The sequence below is a fragment of the Eublepharis macularius genome, chromosome 11 (genome assembly GCF_028583425.1).
Source record: "Eublepharis macularius isolate TG4126 chromosome 11, MPM_Emac_v1.0, whole genome shotgun sequence".
NCBI lineage: Eukaryota > Metazoa > Chordata > Lepidosauria > Squamata > Eublepharidae > Eublepharis > Eublepharis macularius.
Window position 1 is genome coordinate 1916014 of NC_072800.1, and position 23378 is coordinate 1939391.

Sequence of the window (23378 nt, forward strand, 5' to 3'; positions counted from 1 at the left end):
GGATATGGTAGGCTGCACTCTTCTAAGCAGCTTGTCTGCTTCATCAGGCCATACCAACTGAAAGTCATACATTCAGCCAGGACCAAATATGTTCTAGTGGCATCCTGACACTGAACTCTGTTCCAGACCTCTTCTGGACCCAGCACCTGGACCCAGCACCAGCCTTGCAGCCGGAGGGTCCTGGCAGTGATAGCAGACTCAGTGGGGGCTGCAGAGGCAGCATTGAAGCCGGCTTTCAGCTGCCCTGGAAATTCAGTACGTAAGAAATTAAGTAAGTTGCGGCTGATCTTGTCCTTGGCGCATGGATGCAGAGAACCACTGTGCTGCTTGACTCCCCCCTCCCCCCCATAACTGCCTGCCTGGACAGTAAATGCTGTTGGATTGGACTGAGCTGCGGTTATTCCAAAAGTACAATTTAATCCACTTCAAGGTTAAACAGTCCATTGAACATTCTTAATTTTTTCAAAAGGCAATTGTTCTGGTGAGTTTACTAACAAGCCCCAATTTGGAAGCCAGGACAGGACAAGGTGAGACAGGAGGAGGCCGGCAGGCCGGCTGGACGTTCGGCAGAGAAGTACCTGCTGCTGCTGGTGTGGGTGGCTGTGTGTGCTCTTGGGTGTGAGGATAGGCGTTGCGCGCAGAGGAGCATCCCTGTCTCCACCTGTGACATGCTGGAGGGGAAGGCCTGCTGAGGAGAGGCCTTGGCCTTGGGACGTGCCACCCTGTGTGTTCTGGGAGGGGCACTTGGCTGTCCCTTCTGCGCTTTGCCTCTCGTTCCGACTCCCGGATCCTTTTGTTCCCACCTTCGGCTCAGGTTGTGCCACTGGTGGGGGCCCTGCCCAGGTCTAGTCAGGCTGCAGAACCGCCCCGCCTAGAGGGAGCTCCGGGAGGAATTTGGCTTCAGGGTGTTCCTCCTCAGGCTGCCTAAGAAAAACGAGGACGTGCCCATGACTGAGTCACTCTGAGGAGGAGACTTTGCTTTTTCTGCATGCAGAGTCAGGGCCAAGGGACAGGATGCTGAAATCTGGGTTGCATCCAGCGTACCTGAGGTGGAGCATCTGGAGGGGGGGTGCCCAGGGCTTCTGAGGGGTGCCCACTTCTGCTGGCCCCTTGCCCAGGTGTCTGCCCCACCACACGCCAATGTGCCTTTCCCCCAGCCACTTATATGTGCTCTGCCTCACATGTGCCCTGCCACGTGCACCGTCCAACCTAGCCGGGGAAGGATTGGCAGGAGGTGCCGGGTGGAGGTGCTTTCAACAGCCACCGTGGTGGCACTCCCAGCCACGCACTGCTGGACAGCTTTGGGGAAAGGCAGCGGTGGGCACAGATTGCAGACAGCTCTGGAGCGCTAATTTCTTAGAGCAGGTGGTTTTTGTTGGGTAGCTGTGCTGGCCTGCAGTAGAAGAGCAGGCTTTGAATCCAGTGGCACCTTGGAAAACACGAAGGTTTCAGGGTGCAAGCTTTTGAGACTCAGAGCTCCCTCCTTCAGACTGCCACTGGACTCATCTTCTGCTGCTCAAAGCAGATTGCAAACATAAAACAAAACTGATCAGATACAAGATTCATTAGCCCATTAAAATGACAGCCGTAACAGCAGCTCTTCACTCTACAGCAGTCCACTGAATACTAGCTACCAGGCCGACGACAAGAACCTGGCCAGCAAAAGAAGGAAAGCGAGAGACAGCTGAGTGGGCATGTCCCCCTAGGCAGGAGTTCCGTAGGGCAGGCTTGCTTCTGAGGAGCCTCTTGCCTGCTTGCTTCTGACGGCGCACGAGAGGTGTGACAGGGTAATGGAAGCAAAAGCCACGCCCCCATCCAGAGGAGCTTATTATCTACATTTAGATCAGCAATCCCCAATGTGTCTTCCGCCCACCCCTTCCCGGGTTTCTGGGGCCGGCCTGCTGCCCCACTTCCTGACCACTTCAACACTCCTTGCGTGTCCCTTTTCAAGCTTCCTTCTTCGCTTCGTCCTCCTACACTCCATTTTCACTCCCACCATTTTTCTACGCTCCTTTTCCAATTTCCTTTTCTTCCCCTTTCTCTGCCCCTCTTTCTCTCTAGAGGCTCTCTGTCCTTCCCTCCTACCTTCTGGTTGTTTCTCCAGGTGACTCTGAGTTGTGCCTAACAGGGTTGCTGACTCCAGGTTAGGAAATTTCAGGGTGGACTGCAGCCTGAGGAAGGTGGAGTTTGGAGTGAGGAGGGACCTCAGCAGGGGAGAATACCCATAGAGTCCACCCTCTGAAGTCAAAAAGAGTCCAGTAGCACCTTTAAGACTAACCAATTTTATTGTAGCATAAGCTTTCGAGAATCAAGTTCTCTTCGTCAGATGCATGATACAGGGACTGGTCAAATACAAAAGAGGAGGGAGGAGAAGAGGAGGACAGAGAAGAGGCAATTAGGGGGGGAGGGGGAGGGAGCAACCGAAACATTCCTTTGCTAGTATATGTAAACATCTCCTTTTGGTGTGTGGATCAGTTGGCTTCAAAGGAGTTTGCCCTGTTAGTTTGCAGCAGCCAAACAGCTAGACCATCCAATTCCAATGCAGTATGAGCCTTCGATAACCACAGCTCTCCCTGCCAGATGCATCTGACAAAGAGATCTGTGGTCCCTACCACAGACTAACACGGCTAACTCCTCTGCATCTATCACCCTCTGAAGTGACCGTTTCCTCCTGGGGAACCGATCCCTGTAGTCTGAAGAGGAGACCAGTTGCAATTCTGGGAGAATCCCAGGCCCCACGGGAAGGCTCGAGGAGACAGGAGGCTGGAGAAGTCAGGGCAGTGAGACGGGTTGGTACCTCTTCCGACAAAGTCTAGGCAGCTTACACAGACACCAGACCCTGCAGCTCTCTGTAATGTTTGTCTGTGTGTGTGTGTGTGTGTGTGTGTGTGTGTGTGTGTGTGTTTGGAACGCCTTCACCACAGTAACAGGTCCACCATCCACAGAAAGGAAGGAGAAAGAAAATGCATGAGGGCCAAGCTACAAGTGACGAATGACACTTGAACGGCAGGTGTATTTCTCCCTGTTCACTTGCTCTCCACTCAATCCACTTGCCGTTCAAGTGTCATTTGTCACTTGTAGCTTGGCCCTGAGAAGTGAAAGTAAAGGCAGAAGAGATAAGGAAAAAGGGGGGACACTGCAAGGGAAATTCTCTTCCTCCCAGATCTCCTGCCACATCCGGAATACCTTCATATACAAACCAACTAAAATCCTTTGTACTCAGACTTGTGGACTTTATTCCTATATTAGATGATAACAATTACAACATTTGATTTATACACCACCCTTCAGGAAAACTTTATGCCACATTCACAGCGCTTTACAAAGTGTGCTATTATTATCCCCACAACAATAATCACCCTGTGGGGTGGGTGGGGCTGAGAGAGCTCCCAGAAGCTGTGACTGATCCAAGGTCACCCAGCTGGCTTCAAGAGGAGGAGTGGGGAATCAAAGCTGGCTCTCCAGATTAGAGTCCTGCCACTCTTAACCACTACACCAAAGACTTGCAGGTGGTAACTGTCCACCCACCACAATTTATCAGCTATATGAGTATGTGTGGGCAATTACACTAGTGCACAAAAGCTTTCTTGGCCTCCTACAAATACTGAAATTGAAATATTGTCTTAAAATATACATATGGATGTACAGAGGGGTGGTGGTAGGACCCCCCCTTAGTAGGCATTTGGTGGTGAGTGACACCCACTGCCCTCTGCAAAATTCCAAAAGTGCCTGCAGGCTGAAGGAATCTGGGGACTCCTAATTTAGATGATGACGGGAGGAAAGATGATAATTTGGGGTGGGAGGGGTGTAATGGTTAAGAGCGGCAGGACTCTAATCTGGAGAACCGGGTTTGATTCCGCACTCCTCCACTTGAAGCCAGCTGGGTGACCTTAGGCCAGTCACGGCTCTCTCAGAGCTCTCTCAGCCCCACCCACCTCACGGGGTGTTTTGTTGTGGGGATAATAATGACATACTTTGTAAGCCACTCTGAGTGGGCATTAAGTTGTCTAAATTGGGGTATATAAATCGAGTGTTGTTGTTGTTGTTACCTGGGTGGAACAGGGAATGAATGAATGAATGAATGAATGAATGAATGAATGAATGAATGAATGTCAACCAATTTGCTTACACATGCTTGTTTATTGTTTTGGGAAAGAACTGAAAAGTTAAGGCTTCAGCTGCACAAAAGGGAGAGGTTTTAAGCTGGGGCTGAAAGGAAAAGAGGTGAGTCCGTATAGTAGGCGAGGGCAGCATTTCCAGGCAGGAGCTCCATGAATGGCCATTGGGGTATCACACACAGCACCCCAAAATAAGGAGCCTATTGTGAGTCCAGAAGAACGTGGTTTCTTACCTGTGGCAGAACATTAGCAGAGCCTAATGTCAGAATGGATTAAGTGATGCATTACAGTTGAAAAGGAATCTTCCACCAATGTGCTGTAGTGGTTACAGCGTCAGGCTATGACCTTGGGCCAGTCACACACAGTCATCATAATTTTCCTCACAGCATTGATGGGAGAATAAAACAGAGGGCAGGAGTCCAATTTTGTAAGCCTCTTTGCTGTCTGCATTGTTGAGAAGGAGGAGTGTAAACGAAGTGAAGACATAAACCCTAGATAAATAAATACCAAACAAGGAATGGTTCCTTGAAATAAGGAACACGTGGCAAACGTGGTGGGCAATGTGAACTCAAGCACTGACTTCAGCCGAAGGAGGTGGGAATGAACTGGGAGGTTCCGGTGATGACAAATGGATGGAGCCTGTGCAAAGCACCTCCCTGTGTAAGTAGAAAACTAGCTCAGTCAGGAGAGGTAGGACTGGCCTAGAACCCTCTCCCTGGTGGCTAGTTTTTTCCCTGAATAAAGTTCTTTACAAAGGGGAGCGCTAAACCATGCCATCTGATAACTCCGCAGCACATTGTGTGACCTCACGATTCTCCCATGTTGTTCTCCTGAATGCGTAGCTTGTGCTGCAGTTGTGCTTCCGTGGGCATCTACCATGGCGGCTTCTGGCCGTTCTGTACCTGGCATGTGCTCCCCAAGGAGGGAACAGAACATTTCCACCCAAAGGCAGCATCTCCCTTGAGCTCTGTTGTTCACGGAGGCTGCCAGTGGCGCACCACGGAGGAACGGAACATAACCTCCGCAAAACAAGTACCTGTTTGTTTGACTGGCATCAGCTCATTCACTCAGTGCCCTTCTGCTAACATGAGTGAAATCAGATAAGAAGCACAATTAAGGCTGATAATTAAGGCTGACAAATAATAGCAGAGATGGCACAGAAATAAAAGGCAGAGGGGAGCTCGCAGTGCCACTGTTTTCCTGATACAGGTCCTGTGCCTTTAACAACCACCAAGCACAGCCTAGGTCAGCTTTATGTGAAGAAGCTGCAACAGAGGCTTGCAAATGTCTGCCAGGCTTTGCCACTTGGAAAATGCCATTTCGTTGCATCCAACAAGCTCCTGCCACTTTTGGTGAGCGACAATTGCGCAAATGTGATGGGGACCTCAGATGACCTTGGCTGGTGTTACACGCTCATCATCCGTCCACTTTCTAAACTCTGAAATCAGAAGCGTTTTTAGTGATTCCAGGGCTCTTGGCAAAAGTCCAGGGGCCTCGGAATTACTCCCCCCCCACTCTGCCCCCCCCCCGCTGGGGCCAAGCAAAGAATGGCCCTCGCCCCGTGTGAGGTGGGCCGGAGCCACCATGGCCACCGGAAGCTAGTTTCCTGACCCCCAGAGGGGGTGGGGGCAGGAGCCTACTCTCCTTCTCCCCCCCTCCTTTGAGGGGGTGGGGCTCCGGGCAGCCCCCTCTCCCCTAACACCACAGTGCCCAGGGCAGCTGCCCATTCCCGAAGACCTGCCCTGGCTGAAAGGCTTGTTTTATGCTGAATGCACGTTGGAACATTCTCTGTGGCTGAGTGCTCCTCCTGGACCACTCCTGTGTACAGGCAGCATCGACACTGGCTGACTAACACCAGCAAAGCTGCCCGCTGCCCCAGCCACGCTTCACCACTGGGTGATTTCTCCCCTTAGAAAAGTTAGTTCCAGATTGTGTCCTTGACCACACGGCCAGTGGGACAGACATCTTCCAAACAGCCACCAGGCATGCTGTGAAATCCTAGGCGTGCCTGCTCAGATGTTCAGTGGATTTTCTCTCAGGTAAGCACGCATAGGGGTGCACCCTAAGAGACCCGGCCTTTCCTCTTCACGACATCTTGCACTTCCCACCCTATACAGATGTACACGACTTCAGCCGTATGTCTGTTGCACTGGCCTGATCGGGTCGAATCTAAGAAACGAAGCGGAGTCAGCCTTGGATAGTAATGGGATGGGAGACCCCCAAGGAAGACCAGAGTTGCTGTGCAGAAGCAGGCAATGGCAAACCACCTCTGCCCATCTCTTGCCTCGGAAAGCCCTTCAGGACTCGCCACGAGTTGACTGCGACTTGACGGCATAAAAAAACACACCTGTCACTTCCTATGGTTGTTGCTTATCCCTTTTCATTCTGCATTAGTTCTTACATTTTGACTAGCTAACAACAGTTGGGAGTGTCTCACACCCACTCGGAGAGAGCTGCTTATTCGTTCCACTGGATCATGTTTCGAACTGGTCTCTCTTGGTAAGATCGTGTGTATATAAACTGGGCCTGCTGGACTGACGTTCCAACGCATCAGAAGAACTGAGCTCTGACTCAGAGAAGCTCATGTTGGGAATAAATGCTGTTATTCTTTAAAGGTGCCCCTAGACTCCGGATTCATTTTGCTAGGTGATGGTGAAGTGAGGGATATGCCCCTCTGAAGGGAAGACAGGGCAGGGGGGCTGTTTGCACTGTGAGCGGGTGGGCCGGGGGGATGGCGTAGGTGGCGTACATCTTGCTAGAGTCTGCGTGTGCACAACAAGCTGAGCTCCTGCTGCTGTACTTGGGGACGCTTGTGTCAGCCCTTCTTCAGGCCCAGCCTCGATTCCCGGTGGCTGCCAGTCATCATCATGCTGTAACTCCTAGGGAGGGAGACTCGGAGGGCTCTCCGGTGTTGCCTTTTAGCAAGCAGACACCAGTCATAGTGGGGCTGACAGCAGCACCGTATTTCTTGAACTTTGGGCTGCTGTATTATGTCTACCTTCTCCCCAAGAGAGGACAAATTCTGCTGGCAAAAGATCACTTGCAAAAATTCCATCCACAACAGCTTCTGAAATCCAAGTGGCAAACTGTGCTACTTTTCTAAAAGGCACAACTTCAGCAAAACTAACATTCTACGCGTGCAGATTCCAAGATGTTTTTCATGCAGAAAAGTCAGGTCCCAGAGGGTTGTTAGTCCCTGGTAAATACCTAACCCAAAGAGGCCTGCAGAGGTGGACAGCAGTCCTGGGAATTTAGCAGTCCAGGACGGCTGTTGTTGTAAATGCATCAGACTGTTCTGATTCACAGAACTTGGCAATCTGCCCCTCAGAGGTCATCATTTCTGGCGCTCATCTCATCAGCTCTCTTCACAGGCTTTTCTCTCTTCTCCTGCCAGTTGCTCCTTTCTTTGTTTTAACTTGGCCAACAGAAGGAAGCTTTCCCCCGCCTTGCGAAACTCTTCACTACTCCTTCAAATTGTACATATCAGCCTCACTGGGGCTATGTTGCAAATGTACAATTAATTAGGGCTTGTTAAAGTAACTGGGATTCTTGGTTGAAAGATATGATGTATGAAGCATAAAGCTCTGTTATGGTTATGATTCCTCCCTTGAAACCACACTCCAGGGCGAAGCTTTTGTCACCAGGACTAGTTGGACTTGTTTTCATCTAACCTGTTGGGGCCTTCTTTTTTATTTGTCACCCAACCCATAAAGCATCAAAGCCACCAAGGATGCCACACAATCTGCTGCAAACATAGCCCAGTGGAAGGACGGGCTCCTCACCTGCAGCCTCGGGTAAGTGCTCTTCTGTACCTCGGGGGGGGGGGACTGGATGCATTCTAGGAAGGTGGCAGAGGAGGGCAGAGGCCCTCCAGAGGTCCCTGGTGGCAGTCGGCTGCCATGGCATAGTTTGGGAGCAGCTGGCTCTTCCCAAGTCAGTGGGGGCTCAGTCACCCGCTCTTCTTTGCCAATGATACCTTTTCCACCTGCTTGGTCCTGGAAGCAAGCATGGGGGCAAAGAAAGCCAGAGGGAACAACGTTGGCTGCCAGTGGCCAGCTGTTGCCTTTGTCCACAGGCTGTGTGCCCCTTTCTCTATGTTGCGCATTTTGTGACCCGGGGGAGCAGGCCTTGCCTCAGGAGGGTGCTGTCAGCATGGAGGCAGGAAGAGCAAGAGGACTAGAACCTCTGCACCTTGCCTGAGAGTAAGCCCTAATGAATCCAGTAGGACTTAGGAGTAAATAGCAAGCTTAGATTTTCCATTTAGCACCCTCTAAAATCCTTCCCTCTGTCCTTCCTTTCCCCCACAATAACTGAGCAGCAGTTTGGCGACCAGCTTCAAGGGACCCCCATGTCCAAGAGATGTCTACCTCTCAACATCAGGTGCTGAGGAGACACAACAGAGCCTGTAAGCCCAGAGGTGTTGGGGCCACTGGATACGGCCCCAAAGGTTTTGCTGTTGCTGCTACTGCAATGACATGAAATTATATTGGAACGTTGGCTGTACTTTTGGTCTGTTTGGATGATGTTCCAGCCTTTTGGTTTAGCCCCTGTGAACATATGCAATGGAAGGGGCTCAGGGTCTCTGGAAGATAAATCTGATTGCCTGTGGAGGGGAAGAGAATGCGGGCAGAGACGTCTCTTGGGCTGATCTAGCAAGAGGAGCCTGATGGTTAGCTTTGTTATGTGGGACTGGAATTCTTCCTTCAAGGAAGGGCTTCTGGTGCCAGAATATCTGTCCAGTAGTCCCAGAACTTAAACCCCAGTGTTTGGTCACCAGGGAAAAGGCTACGCCTTCCTTAGTCTGCTCCCGTTGCTATTTTTAATGCAATACAGATTGCAGCTTTCGCCTCCCAGGTGTCTGCTGGATGAGACCTGCCCTAAATAACATCATTTTGTAACTTTAAAAAAATGTTATGATTATCACCATCACTCTAAAATGGGTCACACACATGTGCAGGGAACCGCAATGGGAGCAGAGTGTAACAGGCACCCCCAACAGAGCAGGAGAATATTTGAGAGATGGAATGGCCCTCTCTGACTGCCCCTCCCCCAAATCAGGGCCTAAAGGTTTGCAAAGGGGTCGCTTGGTTCGCTTGTCATAGCAAAATAAAGCCAAACTCCAGGGGCACGTGAAAGACTAACAATATTTCTTTCGATGTGAGCTTTTGTGAGTCAGAGCTTACTTCCTCGGATAGATATGTGAAGGGAAATCTTATGGGGAACCTTCCCTATGGGGGGGAGGGGAGGGGAGGGGTCGGGGTGTTTTGCACCATGAGTCTTTCCAGTGTAAATCTCAACAGGAGGGGCAAAGGGAGGGGCTGAGGAGGAAGGGTTAGGTGTGGGTCTGGTCATTCATCAACAGAACTATCTGTTACACTGGCTGGATGGTGAGGGAGGTCAGAGGCTCAAGCAGAAACAAATAGGTTGAGTGGTGTTAACTAATCTTGGTGCAAGATAAAGCATGTTAAGAATTTCTAATTATAATTTCTAAAAAGTGGTCCTGTATTGCTAGTAGAGATGGTAGTGGCTGAGAAAGTCCAAGTCTCTAAGCCAGGAGGGCATGCAGTGTCGAATGCTTGATGAGTTCGAATCCAGCACTTTCATACTGTATCTTTATTCCCTTCGAAATTTTTTGGTATCTGAATGTTGAGATTTCTTCTGCTTTGTGTTTTGTGGATTCTTTCACACAGGGAACGACATGTTTGTCCAGCATTGTCCATTAGGGGCATTGTTAGCACATGATGGCATATATTCCATTGGATTGTGTGGATAAGCCCAGCGTAGAGCAGCTGATACTATCAGGTTGTCTGAGAGCCAAACTACAAGTGACGTCTTACACAGGTTGGACACTTGTCGGCTTCCCTCAAGTTTTGATGGGAAATGTAGGCATCCTGGTCTTGCAGCTGTAATGGAGAGCCAAGCTGTAAAACCAGGGGGCCTACATTTCCCATAAAAACTTGAGGGAAGCTGACAAGTGTCCAACCTGTGTAAGGCGTCACTTGTAGCTTGGCTCTCAGTGTAAACGTGGGGGTACAGTGGCAAGGTTTGGTCCCTGAGCTTGTTCTGCCTTCATGCTGCTTGGAATATGGCTGTCGACTGAGGTCTGATGTTTACGCTGGTTGGATGTGTTGAGCTTCCCTTTGTTGGGGCTTTGGTTTGGATTATTATGCCCTTGATAAAGTTCCATGTATTATGTGGAACCTTATCAAAAGCCTTACTGAAATCGAGATAAACTATGTCTACAGCTTTCTTCTGATCCAGCAAGGTAGTAACTTTCTCAAAAAAAGAGATGGGGTTAGTCTGACATGACTTGTTCTTGAGAAACCCGTGCTGGCTCTTAGTAATCACAGCCTTCCTCTCTAAATGCTCAAGGACTGAGTGATGACTTGTTCTAAGATTTTTCCAGGTATAGATGTCAAGTTGACAGGTTGGTAGTTACCTGGATCCTTCTTTTTTCCCTTCTTGAAGATGGGGACAATGTTTGTGATTGTGCTTTCAATATTTCACTTTTAAGAAACTCCCACCTCTCTTGAACTCTTTTCTCCTTAAGTATATCTGACCATGGGATTTTACCCAGCATAGCTTTCAGTTTGTTAAAATTTGCTTTCCTGAAGCCCAACCTATATATCTGACTTTTCCCTTCCCCAAGACTGTAAATTCCAAAATAAAATGGTCACTGCTGACCATGTATATTTATTGTGTATTTATTAGATTATATTTATTGTATTTATTGATGGAATGATATGTATTCATTCATGTATGGCTTCATAGGATTCTGTGTATTGTGTTCATAGGAAATATTTGCAAGAAACCTTTTCAGGTGATTACAAGATGCCCTTGGCACTTTACTCACTCTTTATGTGAGGTTATTGTCCCTTGCTCATTCACTAATGCCTCCGGTGGGTTGGGCAGATGCCCAGTTTTGTTTTGTTTCCAGCCTTTTCCTGGAGCTGCCTCTCCTTGTTGGTAACCCCCTAGTGGAGCTGGGGGATCTCCTGGAATTACAACTGATCTCCAGACTACAGAGATCCCTGGAGGGTGGGCGCTATGGCGTTATGCCCCGCTCAGGTCTCTCCCCTCCCCAAACGCTGCCCTTCCCAGGCTGTATCCCCATCTCTCCAGGAAATCTCCACCCAGAGCTGGCAACTTAGGAAGAAGTAACCCACTTGCTCCCCTTATGCTTTGGATCTTGAGGGGTGGGGGACTGGCCACAGGGGTACATGCTTTGAGCCTGTGTTTTCCTTCATTGGATCCTTAAACATTTTTAGGAGGATTGGCTTAGCGAATTCTCCCCTCCTGCTAGGGTCTATTAAGGTTGAGGGGGCCCATGGGCTTCCTGGGACACCTTTTCTCCTTTCTTTCCCCTGATTTTGTTCATGGGGTCTCAAATTATTTGGTGCTACTGAGCCAAAGAAGCACTTTTCTGCCCGACTGAGAGTTAAGGATTTGTCTCTTAACTCTTCCCCATTAAAACCAATCAGATTTCCCTGAGCTGGAAGACGGCCCTACCTGTTCTTTTTCTGACACCTGAAGAGGCGTTCTGCCCCATCACCTGCCCTGTACCTGCCCACTGCCCGGGCAGGATGCCCACCTGCTTGGAAGGGTGAGGAATTGCAGCAAGGCAAGGGAATCCCTGTCCGGGGCAGCGCTCTCTTGACCTTTCCTGGACCTTTTGCTTCTTAAAGGATTTTGCAATGGGGCATTTTATGTCTTGTTTTGACAGCTGTGCAGTGTGGGCCTCTTTGACAGCCTGAATGGCTCTGCAGAGCTCCCTGCAGACAGCCTCCTTTGGCTCCTTGTTTTTATTGAGGAGATTGGAGTGTGTAAAAGCCCCAAAGGCAGGATTGGCAGTCTGATCATTTTTCCTCTTAAAAACTTGAATCCTATTTTTAATATTGGAAGTAAAGCAAGTTGAATTAGCCTTTTATGTTGGTATTGATGAGAAACATATTTTTGCCTATTTGCCCCCCTCCCCCCGTTCTCAGGTACCCCCCCTCCCCACCCAAAAAACTTTTCCTCACAAATTTCAGGCGATTTCCATTCAGTGAGAGCCCCCTCCCCTGAACAACTGCACAGCCAGCAGCTATGTCACATTTGCACAGAAAGGAACTTTCTCCTACTTTTTCAGGAGCTTCCACAGAACGTGTGTGTGTGTTTGCTCTACAAAGATCAAGCATGCGGGTGAGGGAAGCTACAACTTGCCACGGTGATTTGCTGTGGTGTGTGTCTTTCAGCCTTTTTTTGGCCAGCCTGGCTGGCTTCATGTATTGGTGTTTAGGTTGCCAGCTCTCGCCTGGGAAATTCCTGTAGGAGTGGAACTGGGGGGAGGACAGCCTGTGAGGAGGGGAGGGAGATGAGCAGGCATGTGACGCCCTACAGCCCCACCCTCCAAAGCAGCCATTTTCTCCACTCTGTGTGGAGTTACAATTCCTGGAGATGCCAAGGTTGCCAAGCCCTGAGGTTGGCAACCTTATTAAGTGGCCTTTTTTCGCCCTCATCACTCACGTTTCCTCCGGATTTGTGTGTGGGGTGTAGTTCTTTGGGTTTTTACTGTTGGGAGGTGAAGCCTTCGGCTCCTTTCACATTTCTTTTTTAATATGGTTATTATTATCCGTTGCTGCCGTGACTTCATGCAAAGAGATGTGGGGTAGCGGCTTTGAAAAACAGTTATATGCATTTATGAACCTTATGTGAATCACTGAGGCCATTTTAAACAGTGCCGCTTTCCTGGGCAGTCCCCCCCACTCCCCCACCCCAGCTACCAGAGCTTTTGCTTTTTTAAAAAAATCAGCACAAAAATATCTCTATAGTGCTATGATAGGCGTGGCAGGTTCTCTCAATTTTCAGCTTTCATTTTGAAAGAAAGCAAGTCTCTAGCCCCTTCCCTTGTGGAGATATAGGAGAAAACACATATTTCCACAAAGGACTAGACTTTCTTTTTTAAAAAAAAGAAATGAAAGCTGGAAATTCAGAGAATCTTGCTACACCTATCATTACAATGCTACAGTGGTAATCATTATGCTAGAAATGGGTGGGAAAATAAAAAAAAGGCTCTGGCTAAAGCATTGCTAACATTTTAAACAGTTAAATACAGCATATCAGAAGAGCACAGAGTACTTGAGAATGGGAGAATTTTTTTAAAAGGCTCAGCCCCTTGTTGCAAACAGGACGAAAGTGTCTTTGTCTAAAACGGTTTTTAAAAATCCTTTAGCAACCAACAGCCAAAACAGCTTATAAAGGCTGTGTGAAAAGGGCCTTGTCCTTGCACCCTCATTGTCTTGCAACTGTGTTGTATGCAGGGCTTTTTTTCAGCTGGAAGGTGGTGGAACGGAGTTCCGGAACGTCTTGAAAATGGTCACATGGCTGGTGGCCCCGCCCCCTGATCTCCAGACAGAGGGGAGTTGAGACTGCCCTCCGCGCCACTGAGCAGCGCGGAGGGCAGTCTCAACTCCCCTCTGTCTGGAGATCAGGGGGCGGGGCCACCAGCCATGTGACCATTTTCTCCGAGGGCAACTCACTGAGTTCCACCACCTCTTTTTCCCAGAAAAAAAGCCCTGGATGTATATATACGTGTAGGAGTCCGAAAGAGCCCGTTTCTGTTCCACCAAAGGCCTGTATAGGAGGCGCCTCGCTGAGGTCTTGGACTGGACATCTGTGGGTTGCCTTCTTCCGGCGTGGCTCACTGAAAGTGCCCTCTTCCTGCTGGAAAAAATCAGGAGGCCTGGAGCTGAAGCTGCCAGAGTCTCTGGTGAGCTGAAGCCTACCCAATCCACCATGCCCGGCCCAGAGCATGCTGCAGAAACAGCACATGAGGTGTGATGTATAAGTTTATGAAATCAGTGCCCCACCCGGTCGGCCTACCTATGGCGGGCAGTTACAGCCCCTTCTTCACAGTTTCTGCAGTTTGGTCTTCCTACCACAGATACAAGGAAAGCATTTCTTTTTGTCCCCCACAAGGTATGTGGTGGACGAGCTGCTGTTGCTTTATTTTTAAATTTGTTGCAGTATTATATGCCAGCTTTCACCCTGAACATGGAGGCTCAAGGTGATTTTTTTAAAAAAAACTGAACTCACAGATAACAGACAATTAAAACCAAAAATAAATCAAGAAAAAAAGCGTATCCCTTCCTACTAGGGTTGCCAGGCCCCCTCGATCTCCCAGTGGGAGATTGGGGCCTGGCTCTTACCTGAAGGGGAGGTGTGCGCACGTTCCTGCAAGCGCGATGACGTCACTTAGTGACGTCACCACGCAGCCCGTTTGGGCGCGGATCGGGCCCGTTGTGGGCCCCTGCGGAGCGCAGGAGCGTTCCTGCGCTCTGCAGGGGCCTTAAACGGGCCCAATCCATGCCAAAACGGCCCCAATCCGCGCCCATCTTGGCATGGATCGGGTCTGTTTTGGCACAGATTGGGCCCGTTTAAGGCCCCTGTGGAGCATGGGAGCATTCCTGCGCTCCGCAGGGGCCCACAACGGGCCCGATCCGCACCTGTTTTGGCGTGGATCGGGCCATTTTGGCGTGGATCGGGCCGTTTTGGCGTGGATTGGGTCCGTTGTGGGCCCTTGCGGAGGTCAGAAATGCTCCCGCGCTCCACAGGGGCCCCGATCCAGGCCAAAACAGGCCTGATCCTGGCTGCTGCTGTGCGTGGGGGTGCGCAACACCGCAGGGGGGCGGGCATTGAAGGTGCGTGCCCCCTGCTGTCCAAGTAGGTGGGGGCAGCGGATCCCCCACCCCCACCAGGGGTCTGGCAGCCGTACTTCCTACAGCATTAACTGCAAAAAAGCCTGCCTAAAAAGAATGGCCTCCCATTTCTTATGAAAGACAAACAGAACAGGGCCCCTTTAACTGTTTGGGGCTATGAATGTCCACCACTTGGAGGGAAGTATTTAAACATTTCAGACTTATCTAATGATTTGTAAGATTTGGACGATTGTCACAGCTTTTGATTGTTTCCGTTGAGTAGCCATGTTGGCCTGCAGTTGTAAGATCTGGTATCGCGCTACTGTGGAATTACCGTTTGGAAGTAGATGTAATGGAGGTACAGTTGTCCTGGTTTCAGAGTTTTCTAATATTTCGGATTATATGTGCATAAAATTCCTAGGCTAGTTTTGAAACCCCCCCTTGAGCGTCCATAACTTGTTTTTTTTTTTTAAAAAAAAATTATTGGTGAGTTTTAATTTCCAAATTTGATACATACGTTCCCTTCATTTCTAATTAGCTCTGCTCCCCACCCTTTTCCTCCCCCCTCCCTATTGACTTCCAACAACTTTCCAACCCTTACCCCCTTTTATTGCTTAATTCTATTTCACTTATATTTCCCTGCAACACATATATCATAATATCTCTTGTTCTAAGCATATTCTAATTCTTTTATGCATATACTCTATCAAATATACTATCAATATAGTATTTGTTATATACTATACCATTCAGTATAGCATAGCATGCATTGTAATATAACATAACATATATTTATCTGCAACACATAGATCATAATATCTCCTACTCTAAACATGTTCCAGTTCTTTTATGCATATTCTCTATCCAATATACTATCAATATAGTATTTGTTATATACTCTTCCATACAATATGGCATAGCATGCATTATAATATAACATATCATAACATCCCAATATAGTATGCAGTGTGATATACATATTGTATATAGTATATAGTATAAATTTTCTAATGTATCAATTTTACTCTTCCTTTGTTAAACTACATATTCTAAATCAAATTTTCTTAATCATAAAGTTAGCTTAGATTGTTATAGTCAAACTTTCCCCTTAATGGTAAAGTCACTTCTCTCCTCCATTTACAACACCGCCCTTTAGAAATTCTCAAACTGCCACAGTTCTCCCTTCACATCCCATTTCTTCTCTAAATATTGTTTCAATTTCCCCCAATCAGCAATATATTGTCCCAGGTCAAGATCTTTAAGCTTCCTTGTCATTTTGTCCATTTCTGCCATGAACAGCAATTTATAAATCCAGTCTTCTATAGTTGGTATTTCTTGTACTTTCCACTTCTGCGCGTACAAAAGTCTTGCTGCTGTAGTCATGTAAAATAGCAATGTTCTATACTGCATTGGAACAACTTCCATCCCCAAGTTCAGTAGCAACAATTCTGGGTTCTTATTTATTTGAATTTGTAAAATCTCATTAATTACTTCAGTTATATCTCCCCAATATTGCTTAGCTACTTCACAAGTCCACCACATATGGTACAATGATCCTTCATGCTTTTTGCATTTCCTGCATTTGTCTGACATATTCGTATTCCCTAGCACAATTTTTTTGGGTGTTAAGTACCATCTATAGATCATTTTGTATACATTCTCTTTAATATTCGTACAAGTTGAAATCTTCAATGTATTTTTCCACAGGTGTTCCCACGCCTCCATTGTTATTTCTTTATGAAAATGTATTGCCCACTTCACCATCTGGATTTTAACTGTTTCATCCTTCGTATGCCATTTTAGAAGTAGTTTATAAATCTTGGATATTTCTTTCTTGCCTTCTTGTAGCATCACTTCTTCTAGTTCAGAATTTTCCATTCTTATACCTCCTTTTAAGCAGTCCGAGTTATAAAGATCTCTGATCTGTCTATACTGGAACCATCCATAACAAGGAGACAACTCTTCTTCTGTTTTTATTCTTAGCACTGAATGTTGTACTTGTGTTATCTCCTTGTAGGTTAGACGTTGCTGCTCATTGTCGACAGTTCTCGGATCTATTACTTCATACGGAACCACCCATGAAGGAATTCCATCTTCCATGTAAACCTTATATTTTTTCCAGACTGTGAAGAGGCTTCTCCGAATATAATGGTGCAAAAACATCGAGTCCGCTTTTACTTTATCATACCACATGTATGCATGCCATCCAAATATTTTTTATGTCCCTCCAAGGCCAGCAATTTACGATTTTTTAACGTTATCCAATCTTTTAACCATACCAGACATATTGCTTCATAATATAGTCTTATATTGGGCAGTTGCAAGCCGCCTCTTTCCTTCGCATCCTGTAATACTTTCATTTTCACGCGTGGTTTCTTGCCTGCCCACACAAAGTCTGAAATTTTCCTTTGCCATTTATCAAACTGTTTTGAGTCTCGAATAATTGGGATTGTTTGCAGCAAGAACATCACTCGCGGTAAAACATTCATCTTTACTGCTGCTATTCTTCCCAACCATGATAAATTCAATTTATTCCATTTTATCAAGTCTCTCTCTATTTGTATCCACAATTTCTCATAGTTGTTTTTGAATAGATCTATATTTTTCGCAGTCAGTTCAATACCCAAATATTTTACTTTGTTAGTTACCTCACAGTCCGTTATCACCGTTAGTTCTTGTTGCTTCTGTTTAGTCATATTCTTGCATAGTATTTTTGACTTCTTTTTATTCACATAAAATCCAGCTAGGTCCCCAAACTGCTTTATTTTCTCTATTACCTTTGGCATGTTTTCAGTTGGATCTTCTACATTATGTCATCCGCAAATGTTCTGACCTTGTAGGAGAATTCCTTTATTTTTATACCTCGGATTGTATCATCCTCTCGTATTTGAACCATCAATATTTCCAAAACCAGAATAAACAACAATGGAGACAGAGGGCAACCCTGTCTTGTTCCTTTGCTTATTTTCAATTTTTTAGTTAAGTCCTCATTCACTACAATCGCTGCACTTTGGTCTCTGTAAATTTCTCTGACCGCTTGTATGAACCTTTCTCCCATTTGCAGCTTTTCCATAGTGGCAAACATAAAGTCCCAGTTCAGATTGTCAAATGCTTTTTCTGCGTCCACGAAAAAGAAACCAACCTCCCTATCACAATGCTTGTCATAATATTCAATAGCGTTTATTACTGTCCTTAGATTGTCTTTGATTTGTCTGTTAGGTAAAAATCCTGCCTGTTCTTCTGCAATGAATTCCACCAGCCATCCTTTTATTCTCTCTGCCAAAACTTTTGCAAATATTTTATAGTCATTGTTCAATAACGAAATTGGCCTATAGTTTTTAACATTAGTCAAGTCCAGTCCATCTTTCGGAATCAGTGATATGTTAGCTTCGTTCCATGAATCAGGAATTTTTTGGCCTTGCATAGCTTCATTCATTACCTCTCTCAGAAAAGGTGCCAATTCGTTAGCCATCACTTTGTAGAACTTTGCTGTTAGTCCATCCGGTCCCGGTGCTTTCCCCAGTTTCGTTGATTGGATGGCCTCTTTTATTTCTTCCTCTATCACTTCTCTGTTTAATTTTTCTTTCCATTCCTCTGACATCGTTGGTAGTTTCATTTTCTCCAGATACTCCTCTATTGAACCCCTATTCACATCTTTTTTCTGGTACAGTTTTGCATAAAATATATAGAAGGCTTTACTGATGGCTGTTTGGTCCAATAATATTCTATTTTCCTCTCGGATTTTAATTATAGTTTTCTTCTCTTTTTTCTTTTTCAATTGCCAAGCTAGGTATTTGCCAGGTTTATTTGCACCTTCAAATGTTTTTTGGTTCATTTTTTTCAAGTTCCACTCCAATTCTTTGTTGCTCATTGCCGTCAATTGCTCATGTAATATTTTTATATCCTGATATATCCGCTTCTTCCCTGGTCTTTTCTTAAGTTGCATCTCTTTGGCTTTAATTTTTTCCATTATTTCCTTTCTTTTTTCTTCTTTTCTCCTTCTATCTCTTCCGTTTAAGTCCATCAGTATTCCTCTAATTACCGCTTAGTAGGTGTCCCATACCTTATAAGTTGACACATCCTTATTTATGTTGCATTGTATAAAGAACTTGGTCTCCTTTCGCAGCAACGCCATATTGTCTTCTATCTGCAGCAAGTCTTCATTTATCCTCCATCCTCTTTTTTTGCTATTTTTTCCGAATCTCCACATAATTGGATTATGATCTGAGCTTACTTTAGGCATAATCTCCACATCTCTAGTCCACAACGTCAATTCTTTGGAAGCCCAGATCATATCAGTTCTTGATAGTGTAAAATGTCTTGCAGAGTAAAAAGTATATTGTCTATTTTTAGGATTTTGTCTCCTCCATACATCCTCCAGACTTTCTTGCTCTTTGATCGCAAAGAATGACTTTGGCAAAAGTCCTCTTTTTTCTGTGCAATTTTAGATTTCTTGTCTTCTTCCAAGCTTGTAACTCCATTAAAGTCGCCCGCCATAATTATTTGGTCATAAGTCAACTCTTCTAGTTGTCCTTGCAAGTCCTTAAAAAAGTTTTCTTTTGCGCCGTTCAGTGCATAAATTCCAATCACCAAAATCTTTTTTGAGTTCCAAATTATTTCCACCGCTAAATATCTGGCTTCCACATCGCTTAAAATTAGTTTTGGCTGCAGCTCCTCCTTTATATACAGTGCAACTCCTCTCTTCTTCTTTTTGGAGGCAGCTGCAAATTCATTTCCCAGTTTTGCCAATTTTAAATACTTTAAGTCCTGTTTTCTAATATGTGTCTCTTGCAGGCATACTATATTACATTTTTGTTTTAGAAGCCAATGGAAAATAGCCTTACGTTTACAGGGTGAATTTAGTCCATTTACATTCCAAGATATAATTTTACACTCCATGGTTACATTCTTGTACTTTTTGGTAAGTCCTTTTCATTGTCCCTAATAAAAACTTCCATCTCATGGCCAGATCTAATGTTCTTCCTTGTTCCACCAAATTCAAATGCCAGTCCTTCTGGTATTTCCCATCTATATCTAATTTTCAAGTCCTTTAACATTTGGACCAGCTCTCTGTATTTTTTCCGCTCCACCAACACCGATCTGGGCAATTCTTTCATGATTCTCACCACCTTCCCATCAACTTCTAATGGTTCTTGGAATTGTTTGCTTACAATTGTCTCTCTTATACTTCTGGTCGTAAATTGCACAATCATATCTCTTGGTCACTTCCTCTGTGCTGCAAATTTTGAATTAATTCTGTATGCCACGTCCAGGAGAGCTGCAATCTCTTCTTCCTCTCTTCCCAGGTAACCTGCCAAAATTTCTGAAATCTGTTCTTGGGCTGATTTTTCTGTAATTTCTGGAATTCCGCGCATTCTAAGTTGTTTTTCCATTTGTTTACATTCAGCTACGGCCATTCTTCCCTTCATACCTCTCATCTCTGTTCTCTGCATGTCTGCTAAGGTGTCAACTGTATTCTCTACAACATTTACTCTCTGCTGTGTAGCTTGCAGTTCGTTCTGTACTTGATCAATTTTCTTTGTAAGTTCTGCCATCTCCGATTTGAGTGCCTCTTTAAAATCTTTAAAGTTCTCTTGCATCATCTCTTTAAGCTCTTTATTTCCTTCTGAAACTTTTTTGTCCAAGTTTTCCAGTGCAGTTTGCCACTCCTTCTTTGACATTGTGGGGCTAGATCTACCTTGCTCCCACGAGTCCGCTCTTTTCCTCAACTCCGTGGCGCTACTTTACTCCTTTCTGTTAATTTTAAATGTCTCAATTCAGCTTATTTTTTAAAAGTTAATGCTTGCATGGTCCAAAATGTCGGGCGTCTTTTCTCTATGGTTTTATGTTGAAGTAATCGCCCTTACCCTCATCCAAGATAGCCTACTTCCATTTTCTTTGAAGCCACAGCTTTGCCCTTTTTCAAGATGGTGGCTTTCTACTTCCGCTTTTAGCAAACCGCTTCTCACCAGTCTCTCTATGATTTTGACGCACTTCCTGTTCCTCCTTTCTTCACAGCAGTTCTCGCAATGTTAAAACTTTCTCACAGTTCGTTATCTCCTCTTAGCCGCAGGTATGTAAACAATAATCAGTTTTCCGCATTTATTTCCCTTTATAATGTCACTTTTTAAAAAATTTAACTTGCCGGAATTCTCTCATATATATATAACAAGTCCCTTGCAGTTTTTAAATCGTCTTTATCTCTTTACTCCTTTTTATAATCTGTCCCGTACTGAGAGATAGCAATCTTTACCTTCTTAGACGTTTCTCTTGGGTTGTAATCGCTGCTTCAATTATCCGATCAATTCCAATTCCCTTCCTGGTTTACTGGAGCTTGGGCGTGTAGGTCTTATGCCAGAAACTGACTCCAGAGCCATTGCAGAGATTTTGGCAAACCTTTCTTCGGGTGGGACCTCAAGGGTGGAAGGGGGCTCGTTGTGTAGAACCCCCCTCACACCCGAGATCAACGCACCCTCAGGTTCTCGAGCGTACTTGCCTGTTCCCTGGGAACAGGGTGCTGCGGGCAGTTTGCGCCCCTCCAGCCTCCACAAACAACGGCACGGACAGCCCAGCTCTTTGAGCTGTGTTAGACCTCCATGAATCCCAAACCGGAAGACGAGCGTCCGTAACTTGTTGTAATGGCAGATACAGTGGGGAGAGATAGTGGGGAGGTACAGTGTATCGGTTGTAAAAATGTGCTTGATTCATGTTGCATTAGCCATGTTGGCTGCAAGTTCCCATGTTGCTGCTCTGCATGCACCGGGATTAATGCCATGCAGATTCCCGACTGCCAGTCAATGTAGATGTCAAATCACTTGACTTCCTTTGGATCAGACTACCCCATCTTGTATAACAACTATGCAAATATTTCCTGGAAATCAGCATGCCTTAAGATTTTCTTTCTGTTTCTATGTCATATGCATAAGATATGATTCAAATATTCAGAGGAGTTAGCCATGTTAGTATGTAGTAGCAAAATAGTAGAGTCCAGTAGCACCTTTAAGCCTAACCAACTTTATTGTAGCATAAGCTTTCGAGAACCACAGCTCTCTTTGTCAGATGCATGTGACGAAGAGAACTGTGATTCAAATATCGAGAGCCAGTTTGGTGTAGTGGCTAACAATGGCAGGACTCTAACCTGGAGAGCTGGGTTTGATTCCCCACTCTTCCGCTTGAAGCCAGCTGGGTGACCTTGGGTCAGTCACAGCTCTCTCAGAGCTCTCTCAGCCCCACCCACCTCACAGGGTGATTGTGGTAAGGATAATAATAATACAGTTTGCAAATGGCTCTGAGTGTGGCGTTAAGTTGTCCTGAAGGGTGATATATAATTCAAATGTTGTTGTTGTTGTTGTTGTGCTGATTCTCACTCACAGGGTTTGAGATATCACAACTAACTAACCAGTGACCAGACAAATAAAGGGGGAGGGCTTTCTTGGTTTAGAGCACAACCCCTGCCCCATTTTTCTACTTGCCTGGTCACTAGTTAGTTTTATGCTTTTCCATACCATCATCTTTATGGACACAAGCTGTCTGAAGAACTGAGTCCTCCTAGTGTCTTGGTGAACAAAATTTGTTCTCTAGAAAACATATGTTAGAATTATAAAACATCCATTTTTCCTAATTGCATAAGTGTGGTTGTGTTTCTCTTCTCTTGCCCCATTAGCAAATTCTGTTGCACCTTGCAGCCTAATTGTAAGTATATTTACATATCTTACTTGTGGAACTGTGAGCTGCAAACCATGAGAATCCGCCCTGAGCCTGCTTGCGGGGAGGGCGGAATATAAATACGATAAAGTAATAATAATAAATAATAATAATACAGTATTAACATTCTACCTGGAAGCAACATGCTAGTGTGTTTCCAGTTTTTTGCTCATTTTTCTACACAAAGGGCTCACAGAGCAGGTTGCAATAATAACATCTGAAGCTCTCGTAATCATTAAAGCAAGTCCAGTTGGGGCAGAATGCGACACCTCGGTTGCTGTCGGGAGCTGGTGAAGCATGCGCCGCACACCTTTTCTGCCATCACTCCATTGGCTACCAGTCAGTTACTAGGTTCAAGGTTCTGGTCATCACCTCCAAAGACTGTCGTGGCCATAGAGCCTTATACCTGCAAGGCTGGCCCTCCCACTATGCCTTGCTGCTACACCTTTGATCGTTAGATCATAGCCTGCTGAGGGGGCCACCCTGCTAATGGCGACTGCCTGCGCACGTGCATTGTCGGTTGTGGCTCCTACTCTGTGCAACGGCCTGTCTGAGGTCCGAAGGCCTTCTCACTTGTCATTTCACAGAATGTGCAAAACATAAATGTTTATAATAACAATAACAACATGCGATTTATATACCGCCCTTCAGAGCAACTTAACATCCACTCAGAGCGGTTGACAAAGTATGCCATTATTATCCCCACAACAAACACCCTGTGAGGTGGGGGGGGGGGGGCTGAGAGAGCTCTGAGAAGCTGTGACTGGCCGAAGGTCACCCAGCTGGCTTCAAGCACAGGAGTGGGGAATCCTACCCAGTTTTCCAGATTAGAGTCCTGCCACTCTTAACCACCACACCAAACTGGCTCCCATCATTTCTC

The 23378-nt window shown here is 46.0% G+C and overlaps 1 protein-coding gene across 1 annotated transcript in view; it reads left to right on the forward strand.

Annotated features, from left to right (window-relative positions):
• Positions 1-7852: 7852 nt before the first annotated feature.
• LOC129337569 (transmembrane protease serine 11C-like) overlaps positions 7853-23378 on the forward strand; it is a 100489-nt gene continuing 84963 nt past the window's right edge. The window contains exon 1 of the mRNA XM_054991377.1: positions 7853-7912. The gene's annotated coding sequence lies outside the window, so the exon portion shown is untranslated. The remainder of the gene's footprint in view (positions 7913-23378) is intronic.